At 39.5% G+C, this 11,557-nt stretch overlaps 1 long non-coding RNA gene across 1 annotated transcript; it reads right to left on the bottom strand.

Moving 5' to 3' along the window:
* Window positions 1–412: 412 nt before the first annotated feature.
* On the bottom strand, window positions 413–2,446 carry LOC121899539. Its single transcript, XR_006096740.1, has 3 exons — window positions 2,402–2,446; window positions 1,776–1,876; window positions 413–707 (listed from the first exon to the last, which is right to left on the bottom strand). It is a non-coding gene; the product is annotated as an uncharacterized LOC121899539 (long non-coding RNA).
* Window positions 2,447–11,557: the final 9,111 nt, after the last annotated feature.

The following is an 11,557-nucleotide window of genomic DNA, read 5'->3' as shown; positions in this document are numbered from 1 at the left end:
TCCATTATGAACACACTAAACATTTAAACTGTGACTCTTTTGTCCACTCTACTGCTGTGTTTTTTAGATATATATTGTATAGTCTGAATATACGTTCATATTTCTATCTCCAGTGGATTGGAAATGTGTTTTACTTCTTTAGGGGAGATGTCAATCAAAGACAGTCTATACAGGCCCACACACTCCTAAGTAGAGGTCTAATCAAGCAAAATAGGCAAAAACATCTCTGTGGGTCTATCATTAGGGGCCTTTAAACTGGGAGAAGCAGAAGAATTTATAATATATTGTTAAGACTTGGCATAGGAGAAACCCTAGCGCAACATGAAAATGACACTCCCTCTCCCCAGCTCCCAAGAAACAGCAGCAACAAAGGATTTTGCAGCCTTTAAATGTTTACTTCATAGTTGTGGTTTCAGGGTGAGTGCACAGCAAAACAACAAACAAAAGGGAACTAAAGCTAATCAACCTAAAATTACCTATTTAAACATAAAGAAACAAAAAAAACAAATCACTGACATAACTCCTAACTTAACAGAAACAGGAAGAAAGATATTAAACAAAAATGCTATCCACCCCTACAGAGACTGGGCTGTTAAATATATTTGCTAATACTGTACACAGTGGGACAGAGAAGCAGAACAACAACAGCAACAGCAATAACAAAAGAGAGAAGGACATCCCCATGTCAGCGTGGTCCATGGGGTTTCCTGTGGATGACAAAGCACAAAGAACCCCAGGGAAGAAGTCAGGTTAGTAACATGCATTGATGGTAAATGAATACATACAGATGGAGAGGAGGAGAGAGGAGCTCAGTGCATCAATGGAAGTCCCCCAGCAGTCTAGGCCTTAGCAGCATAACTAAGGGCTGGTCCAAGGCGAGCTTGGTCGGCCCTAACTATAAGCTTTATCAAAAAGGAAAGTTTTAAGCCTTCTCTTAAACATAGAGAGGGTGTCTGCCCCCCCGGACAGAATCTGGAAGATGGTTCCACAAGAGAGGAGCCTGATAGCTGAAGGCTCTGCCTCCCATTGTACTTTTGGAGACTGTAGGAACCACCAGTAAGCCTGCATGCTGGGAGCGCAGCGTTCTAGTGGGGTAATAGGGCACTATGTGCTCTCAATAATTACAGAGATCAATAGCATAGAACCAACAGCAAGCACGCCAAAAGTAGTTACAAAAAATGACCTGCAGGTGTTGCATTGTGTTAACCTCCTCATCAATAGGTTTGTACACTCAATGTCTCAAAAAATAAATAGAAATGTGGATATGTTGACAGCTAGACTAAAAACAGGCATCTATAGATAGGCATTTATGCAGTGACTAATCTACACAGACAGTGTGCATCAAATGAAGCGTCAACTATTGTGCAGTAAATCTGTTTGGGACATTTCATCCAGGTAGCATCAGTTAGAATCAAGCTCTCACTGGACAGTAGCCTCCATCAGCTGTGATCATGTGGAGCCACTTTATAACTGGCAAAACACACTCAATGTAATTCTGCAGACTGGTTAGAGATTCATCCTACCTGATAGGAAGGGACCGCTTTACGGCTATTATGGAGATAGGACAAATAATTTCCGCCCACTAATAACTTTGTCATCATACATTTGACATTTGATTATTGTAGTGAGATAGACTCGAAAAAGTCCAAACCTATCCTTGAATCTACTTAAATTTTAAGAATGCTACAGGAGGCAAGTTCATTTCCCATACAATATGTTATGTCAACACTTTATTGATAGATATTGACATTCCTGTGAGTGTGCTGAGAAGTTACATTGCTGGTCTTGAAGAACTCAGAGACTCCTCGCGCTGATACACCGTAAGACTACGAAGGGCCAGAGTGCATCTCATGTGCATGGACATTATGTTCCTAAACTGAAAATGAAAAAGTAATAATTATTACACAAATAATTATACATCACACACAACAAGCACAAAACAGTTTAACAGTTCTACCAATGTCATTTCCAAAAAAGAATATAATTATGATGGTTTTCTTTTTTTTAAACAACCATAGTTGCTCAAGCCAGTGTTTGAGAATTATATATATAAAAATGTTTGCGGTCATGTTTCCAGACTTTACAAACTTGCCAGGGTTGTAAAATATTGACTTGCAGTATTATAAAGTGCTATGCAGTGTTTTGACATCTGAATAGTCTCAAAACACATGGATCTATCCCTCAAACTAGACTTCTTGTATCATATTTCATCATCTCACTGCTACCTGAAGCAACATACCAACACTAATACAGACCATTTTTGGTCTGAGCAGGGTTCAGACAGATATTCAGTCTGGTAATAGCTCAGTACATAAAAAGCACTGAGTCTACATATTATTTAATAATTCAATACAAATGTACTACTCCTGATGCAGAGAAAATCAAATAAATTAAAACAAACCTCTGATTGCTGTACAGAGGGCAATGTCACTCAGTCATTTGATCCTGCAGGAACAGATTTAACAAAAAATATGAAATAATTCGTGTTACAGTCCTAATTGCTAATTATTTCAGTTAACAAGGACTTACAATGAAATACTTAAGTGACTTTTAAATACAACATGTAAATATTTATCTGACTTACCAATGCAGTAGCTGCTTCCTGGTGAATGAGGTGATTTAGTCCTAGATGTGCACAAAACACATGAAAATTAAACCAGCACAGCACACAGAAATATCTCTTTGGCGTCTTTATTCTGAAGAAGAAAATTTGGTGTTCAGCTGAGATAAAAAAATAAAATAAAAGCTTTACAACAAAACACGCAGAGGATTTTCTGCTGTATATGCAGTCCTTTTATATAAACAAAATCAGTACCAGCAGAGGACTCTCCTCTATCCACTGTAACACTTAAACCTATCTAGTCGCTTAAGGTGAGACACCTAGGCTCTTCACTGTATTCTGTACAGTCATAGTATCAATAACCATGAACTACTGGTGTTAAACCACCCACTACCAAATACTGCAGAAACATGTATGCTAGTACAAAAGAGTAGAAAAATAACTACAAATATGTAGGCTAGTACAAAAGAGTGCAAAAATAACTATAGTGGCTCATCCCTATAACACACAGAGCCCACAAATTCACAATTAACAGTCATACATTCACAGTTCTTGAAATTCTACAATGAATATGTAAACTAAAATACATACTGACATACTACAAACAAGAGTGATGGTGGGACACTAATTACATTGGGTTTCCCACACAACTACGCTCTATTCACTGTCTGCATGTCTGTCAACATCCAACAATGACAGAAACATCAGCGTACAACATCTTACAATTTGTAGGTATCCATTACCCTTAAATCATTTGATATTTCGTATCAACAGTCACATTTTACATGATATTTACCTTCAGAAACAGTCCATCATAACCGGAAAAAATTGCATGCTCACATCACAGTAAACAATATGGCTTTTCTCTTCTGGTTCTCTCTCTAAACCGTTTCCCAACATCCTTTGCCCTCACAGGGGGTTTTCCAAATTTAGACAGTGCCATCTGTTGGTGTTAATAGCTACGGTCAAGTTTTCCCACCCGGCTACATTCTTCCCTGCTATGAAGGCAACGTCCTCGGTAACTTAATTCACACACTTAACTTCATTTACTGCTTCTCTAAAGCACACAGCACCCATATTGGTCAACAACTGAAACAGTGCATCAGGACTTAATGTAACAGAATTACGTGGGTTTGAATGCACCTCAGCATTTGCTCTCTGGCTCCGACAAGGTGCTGGAGTGGGTGCAGCAGATCAGGCAGTCGGCTCTGGTCCAGACACATATGCAGTGACAGACAGTACAGTGACAATGGGCTCATTAATGTCCACAGGTTCTGAGAACCCACCGTTCTTATCAGGAACTTCAACTCTGTCTCTCTCCTGTCTCTGGTCTAGATTCGGGTATGTGGTTTCTTCCAGGACTACATACTCAGGGTCTGGATCTGGGTGGTCTTCTGCAACTTTGGAAGAAGGGGTCTCTGTAGCAGTTGGGACGCTTCCTTTTTGTTTCCTGGGTGTAGGAACTGAACCAACACATGGCCTAATGTTGGCTCTGTGAATCCTCTTAGTCGGGCCACACTTCACTGATTCTACTGTATGTGTGCTGCCCTGAACCTCAAGAACCCTGTATACAGTAGGACTCCAGGCATCTTGAATTTTGTTTCTACCCTGGGGCCAGTGATGTAGGTAAACTAGCTGACCTACTTCTACAGGGGGACAGAACACCTTGCCCTTCTCAAGTTCAAGTCTTTCTGCAGCTTTTTGCTCAGCATACAGTCTTGTTCGATTATGTGCCTCCTTTAAACGCTCCTGATTAAACACTAGCCAATCATGTTTCTTATCCAGGCCTTGTTCCTGACCCAGCAAAGCGTCCACAGGAAGATGTGGGTGTACCCCAAACATGAGGTAGTATGGTGAGTGACCTGTCACGGCATAGGGAGTTACATTGTATGCATAGACTAGCTCTGGCAAAAACTCAGGCCACCGGCGTTTCTTTTCTGGCAGCAATGTGTGTAAGAGGTGATGTAGCGTCCCGTTGAAACGCTCACATTGTACGTTACCCTGAGGGTGATGTGTTGTGGTGCGTGTTTTCCTAACCCCATATAATTTGCACAGTTCCTGAATGACCTGGCTCTCAAAGTTTCTGCCCTGATCTGAATGTAACCTCTCAGGCACCCCATACTTCATAAACCACTCCTGGAGGAGGACCTTGGCAGTGGTCAGCTTTCTGGTCACGTGTCAGGATTGCCTGTGAAAACTTGGTGAAAACATCTGTAACCACCAACACATTTTCTCATCCATCAGAGGCGGGCTCCAACACAAACTTTAAAGTCTACTGCAACAACTTCAGGAGGCCGGGTGGCGAGAAAGGGTTTCATAGGGGCATGTATTTTGGGCTGCGGTAACTTGGTTAGCACACATCTCTGGCACTGTTTAACCCACTGCTCCACATTCTCATGCATCCCAACCCAGAAACACCTCTGTCTCAATAGGTTCTGTGTGCGTTCTATTCCCTGATGCCCCATGTTATTATGGACACTCTCAAGTACAGCCTCTTTTAAACATGCTGGCAAAATGAGCTGCTAGCACTCACCCATGTGTCCATCATCTATGACACGATATAGCAACCCATCAACCTCCCTAACTCTGAGCCACTGTCTGAGCAGAGAGATAACGGTTTTTGCCAAACTTTTCCTCTGCTGATAGGAGGGCTTTTTCTTCTGATCCTCAAAGTGTCAGAAGGACTTAAGTGTAGGGTCAGTGTTCTGAAACTGTCGCAACTCATCTTAAGAATAACCTGGCAGAATTGGTGTATTACCTTGGGAGTCAGTGACCACAGTATCCTGCTCAACCTCAACACTTGACACCTGCACTGACTAAGTTTGGCTCTAAAGCTGTTCCTTTCCTGATCACATCGCAGATGGATATACATCCATCAAACTCCTCATCACCATTTGGCTCGGGCTCCCCTGCTAACGGCTGCCTAGAGAGTGTGTCCGCTGCTGTGTTACAATGACCAGTGCGGTATTGGACTTCAAAGTCAAATGGAGCTAGCTGGGCTACCCAGCACTGTTTCAATAGCTCCTAACCTTGCTGAGTTCAGGTGACACAGAGGGTTATCAGTTACTACAGTGAACTTGGACTCCAACAGGTACCCTCTAAATTTCTCCGACACAGCCCATTTGAGAGCAAGGAGCTCTAGTTTCATACTGCTGTAGTTTCTGTCATTTTTTTCTGCACTTCTTAACCTCCTACTGGCATATACTATTACATGTCCCCCCCCCCCCCCCCACCACCTGCACTTGATAGAGGATTGCACCTAGCTCTAGGTTTTTGTACATTCAGAAGTCCATATATTAATGTAAAATGTCTGTAGATATATTGGGGAGTTGCTTGCAATTACTGTCAAATAATGTTTATATAAAGTAAACACTATACATTGATGGGAAAGCCTGTAAATATATTGGAGAGTTGATTTTAATTACTGTCAAAAAATGTTTATATAATGTGTACCCCATACATTTATGGAAAAAAATCATTACTTTATATAATGTTTATATAAAGTAATGATTATTAAAATTAGGTTTTTGTAAACTATTATCACATGATCTTAGTTCTGCAATCTTTTTTGTGCAGATTTATACATTTGTTTAACATTCTAGTGATGTTTTATAATGGTTTCTTTTTATTTTACAATGGTTGGACTGTAAAAATGTAGACAATGTCCGAAGTAAATATCCGTATTTTTAAAATAAATAAATAAATCTCTGTAGAATAACTAAAGGTTTTTTACTGTTTGACAATAAATGTTTGACAACTTTTGCTGCCAGACTTTTTACCATTTTTTTATAATTTTTTTTTTTTACAGTGTGGTCAGTAGAGTATCAGTCCCTTTTTAAAATGTGTGAAAATAAAATGCAATCATTTATACACACTTAATTACATTTGAGAAATATAGGCATAGTTTGCTGTGCAAGACAGTTGGCTAGTACCAGCTATTTAGTAGCTTAACTATCCCTCAATCTGGTTGTTTAGCCCTCTGGCTCGCTAGTTAGTCGTGAGTTGTGTAAGAACAGACTGTCGAACACAATGTTGTGAGAAAGGATGGCTGATCTGATGGTGATTGCAGTCGAGGCAAAGAAGACCCAGGAAGTGAACTTCGAGAGAGTTAGAGCTTCCTTTTAAAGTCTTGCAGACAAATGTTAAGGTAAGCATGAATTACTGTATTGCCCCCCCCCCCCCCCACCCCTCTGGTCATATCAGTGTGTGTAGGTCTATGTGCGGTTCAAGGTTATATGTACTATGTACTTAGGCTGGTGGTGATGATGGATCTTTCAAGGAGACCCAACAGTTTGGAAAATAGGTTACTACTGCTCAGTCTAAGCTTTTACTGTCAATGGAGCAGACACTGCTATGTGATGTTAGCACACTCTCATCTGCACTCATGCTGCTTCCTACACATTATTATTAATACAGCTCTTACCATGATAGCAGGTTCCTTTCATCTGTGGCTTTACAGCACAAATAATTGACATGAAAATCTCTAAAATAAATATACAGTATTTACCCTAATTTAAAGTGGGTGATTACTGAGCTACAACAACTGAACTTTTAAAATAATCCCCCCAAAGTCTTTGAATATATATGTCAAATTGCAGAAAACTGCATCATTATTTCCTTTTTTTTTCTCTAAGGAAGGACCCCCATGCCCCCCACTCTAATTGTACCTACCCAGAATCTTAGCTTGCATGACGCCCCTGGTTATACTTATCAAGACAGAAGAAATAACCCCTATTGTGGTTAAATGCGATGGAAATGGGAAATAATTGAAAAGCTGTTGCATTCTCCACTTCCCCCTTCACACAAAGAGCTAAATCTTGACAGAAAGTATGGGATTCTGAGGCAGAGAAGTCCAATTACATGTATGGTAGCGCAGGTAATGGACATGCATAGTGTTAAACCCTTAAGGATGCCTGTGGACTGTTGTGTTAGTTTGTTGATTGTATTTCTAATAAGGAGGCACATTTCCCTCAAGAGTGGTTGAGCTGGCCGAGACAATACTCACCGAAGCAGACCCAATCACTGCCATTCACTCATGCAGCGAGATAAACCCCTGTGTGTTGTGATTGTTGACATGGAGGCCAACGGGAGCTCTCCAGGATTACCAGTTCCCTCTGTCTTCTCTTTGAGCTGACCCAGCAGGACCCTGGCAAAATGGCTTGAACCTAAACCCAGACCTCACATCACTGCTGGTCAGTCTGCATTACAGATTGACCTCCAAGCAGAATCTCAGCGGTGCAGTTGGACGTGCGGTAAAGCTGCTGAAATGTACGAGTACAGGCCTGAATTATGGCTGAAACAGTGAGAGCCAAACATATTATTTTCATCACTGGCACTCATGGTTTTGTTCTCCAGGAGGCTACACGTGGAGCCATTTCAGTATTTCTGGCACAAATCTAAACCTGCAGAGATGCAGTCAGACTTGATCCCTTGCAAAGCTTTACAAGGCATGATTTATTTATAATATGACAAAGTTATTTCCAAGCATTTTGGGTAAGAGGTTCATAAGAACTACAAGGCACAAAGGATTACATGTAGAGAGGTATACAATCAAGATTTATTGCCAAGTGCTCATCTAATTCTCTGTTATTTTTGCAACAAAAGTGGAACAAAGTGTCTATTTATTAGGACAGAAAAAATCACCATTGACAGTTAGAAGGAGAATGATCTCTTCAAAAAATGATTAAATGAGTTCCTTGAAAGACAAGTGTGCTTGTTTGGGGAGTTCAGAATAAATGTGCACAAAAAATCAGTCTCTTAGATGCTCCATCATATTCACTGTTATCATAATAGTGCTCTATCATCATAAATTAAAAGCCTTTACATGTATTATTTTATGATTATAGTATCGTTCAAATTATTCCGATGGCCTGAGTATTTCTTCTTACTGTCCGGTCACAGGCTATCATTTGTGTTTTGATTGTTTGGGTCTTCTGTTATATGAGGAGGTCTGAGGGCAGATAGAGAGAGTGGGCGGAGGGAGATGAACGGATGGCGGTATGCTGCTTCTTGTTGGGGCAAAGATAACCCTCATCCTTGAAGTATTTCTGTTTAGATTTTGTCTGTGTCTATTTGTTAACCTAACTGAATAAGAGTTAACTAGTCAGTTAGTGGCACAACCATGCAGCATGTGCAAGATATGCTGTGGAGGAAGAGTGGAGCAACTGCAGGAAGGCGGGCTGAGCTCTCCTTTTCTTGTTTTTCGCAATCAAGGTATTTAGCGTATGTTGTGGCCTTTTAGTAGCTGAAATCTCCCAGACCTAACAATGGAAACATTTTACTACCTGCGCCATGACAATGTGTGTTGCTTTTAACATATTGGTGGGATCACCAAAGTTAAAAAAAGGTGTAATCCTGAATTATTTTATCATAGAGCCGTGTAGTAATGAGTTAATCCACAGATTTTCAATTATTTCAACAGACTGTGTTTGATTCAATGATTAATCTTTGCACTGAGAAAATATCAAAAAATTCACCTAGAGCCCACGTGACATCCTTAAATTTCTTGTTTGATCCAACCAACTGTACAAAACCCAAAAGTATTATTAACAATTATTATGAAAAAATGATTCAGTTAATTGTCTATTATCTATCATGTCACTCAGAGTTATGGTCGCTTAAGTTGGTAACTAACAGTTTTTTTCACTGACAAATAATCTGGTGATTATTTTCTTTAATTATTAATTATTAATTATTAATTATTAATTTAATATTACCTTTAATTGTTAGATGTGACTTTCCACCAGAAAACTACATATTCACCATGGAATATAATTCCACTTTTGAATGTAATGGTTAGAATAATGAAAAACAAATTGTAAGTATCACAGTAATGTAGGTGTTATGGTGAGTACTCAAAAAGGAAACAAAGTTTTCTGTCTAAAATATTTTGCATTTACATTTATTCATTTGGCAGACACTTTTGTCCAAAGAGACGTACAAATGTGGGACAATCCTAGCCACAGTGGATCAAGGAGAAGCCGTTGAGAATAAGTGCCTCAACATTCAGCTTCACATTCCATCTAACATAAGTGCAACAAGGCTTGCAGGTACTTGAAGTAACATATAAGTGTAAAGAAGAAAAACTTTTTTTTTCATGAGCCAGAGAGAAGGATTTTTTCTGAAAAGGATCGAGAGATGGAGAAAGAGTTTATTAAGTGAGTAAGTACTCTCACAAGTGATTTCTGAAGGCAACTCGTTCCACCACTGAGGGACCGAATAGGAGAGGAGCCTGGATTGAGGTGTCTTGCCTTCCAGTGATGGTCTAGTTCAAGGAGGTGGGAGCTGTGCTTGACATGAGCTGTTTTTGTATATCAATGCTCATATCACTTTAATATTTTGTGACACTCACATGGTGTACAGTTTTCTTTGGATGGAGCAGTGACCCTCTAGAAAAGTACTATTGGGTCCAACCCCTCCCAGACAATTTTGGCTCAAACACTAAATATGCATTGGCTCCACTTACAATACCAGCCATTTACTGTATAATTCAGGATTAAAATAAACACAGATACCTGCACTTTCTGTAAATCAGCAGAAAGGAAGAATAAACAGAGTCTGCTGGTCTGCTGGGTCAGCTCCAAACCTTGAACACTGCATAGTTGTGGTAAAGATCGGTTGTGGTAAAGATCGGGTGCATGGTTGTGGTAAAGATCAAAACAAACAGAACATCAGCTCTCAAAGATCAACACAGATGCAATAGAAGCCACTGTCATGCTGATGATGACTTCTGAAGAAATCCATTGATCATACATTCCTCCTGTTTGAATGACACCATCTGACAACGGGAAAATCACAGGATAAACTAAAGGAGAGGTCACGCTTGGTGATTTTTATATTGATTCTTCACCTTACTTAGTTGGACCCCAGCAGTTTGGAGCTGACATGATATTTCTAAAAATTTGGGATTTTTTAGGCCCATTACTTGACTGATTTAGTCTGAAGCATTACTGCACATGAGGGTTTGACTGATAAATTTTGCTTATAGCTGCCTTCATAACCTCCACCCAACATAAAACCTGCAACAGATGCTCCTAACCACTGCTGAATCTCATGGTCCTTTTTATCATGCACAGTCCTGTAAGCACAGATATTTGAACTCCTTTACTTGGGGAAGCTGCTTCCCCCATACTACTTGCAGACGATGGTGTCCATTTGGTTTCAATGGCCCGTGACCTCTGATGTGCACCAGAGCAGTTTCGAGCTTCAGTGTGACGCAGTTGAGATGAAGATCAGTGCCTCAACATCTGAAAACAGATTTGTGTGTGGTGGAGTGTAGTGAAATGCAGCTGCCCTTGTTAACAATGCCAATGATGTTTGACTGCAGCAGTTCCGCAAGTAAATGAAATATTTGATTCATGTCACTTAATCGCTTCATATTGATAACAAGGTGAACATGACACGAACATGATCATCTTCATTATTGATAAATCCAACATGTATTTTTCCAAATGAACTGGTTGTCAGAATAAATGTGAGAAAATCGTAAAAAAAAAACCAAAAAAAAACCCAAAAGAAATTCAGTATAAAAATAAAATAAAATAAATAAAACAGAGAAAATCAACAACATCTAAATAGCTGGAAATAGGTCAAAAAAATGTTATTTGTCCAATTTTTGTGGTTTATATACCAAATACCTGTCAAATGACATTCCTATCAGACTCAGCTGTAGTTTTTGTTACATGCTAATTAGCAAATGTAACATGCTAAAATAAGATGGTGAACACAGTAAACATTATACCTGCTAAACATCAGCATGCTAGCATTCCCATTGTAGTATGTTAGTAAGCTGGCATTGTTGCTTGATGAATGATGTATACGGTTAACTGATTATCAAAACTGCTGCTGATTAATTTTCAGCTAATTGATTAACTGTTTTAGCACTACATTACACATACCCCATTATCTTTGTTATAATCTGAATGTTTAAAAATGTATAGCTTTCCAGGGCAAACTAATTGTCGTATTCTACAATAAGATCTGCACTGCTATAGAGGG

This window comes from Thunnus maccoyii, chromosome 6, assembly GCF_910596095.1.
Source record: "Thunnus maccoyii chromosome 6, fThuMac1.1, whole genome shotgun sequence".
NCBI classification, from domain to species: domain Eukaryota; kingdom Metazoa; phylum Chordata; class Actinopteri; order Scombriformes; family Scombridae; genus Thunnus; species Thunnus maccoyii.
Note: the sequence above shows the minus strand (reverse complement) of the source record. Positions and strands in the feature narration are given on the sequence as shown.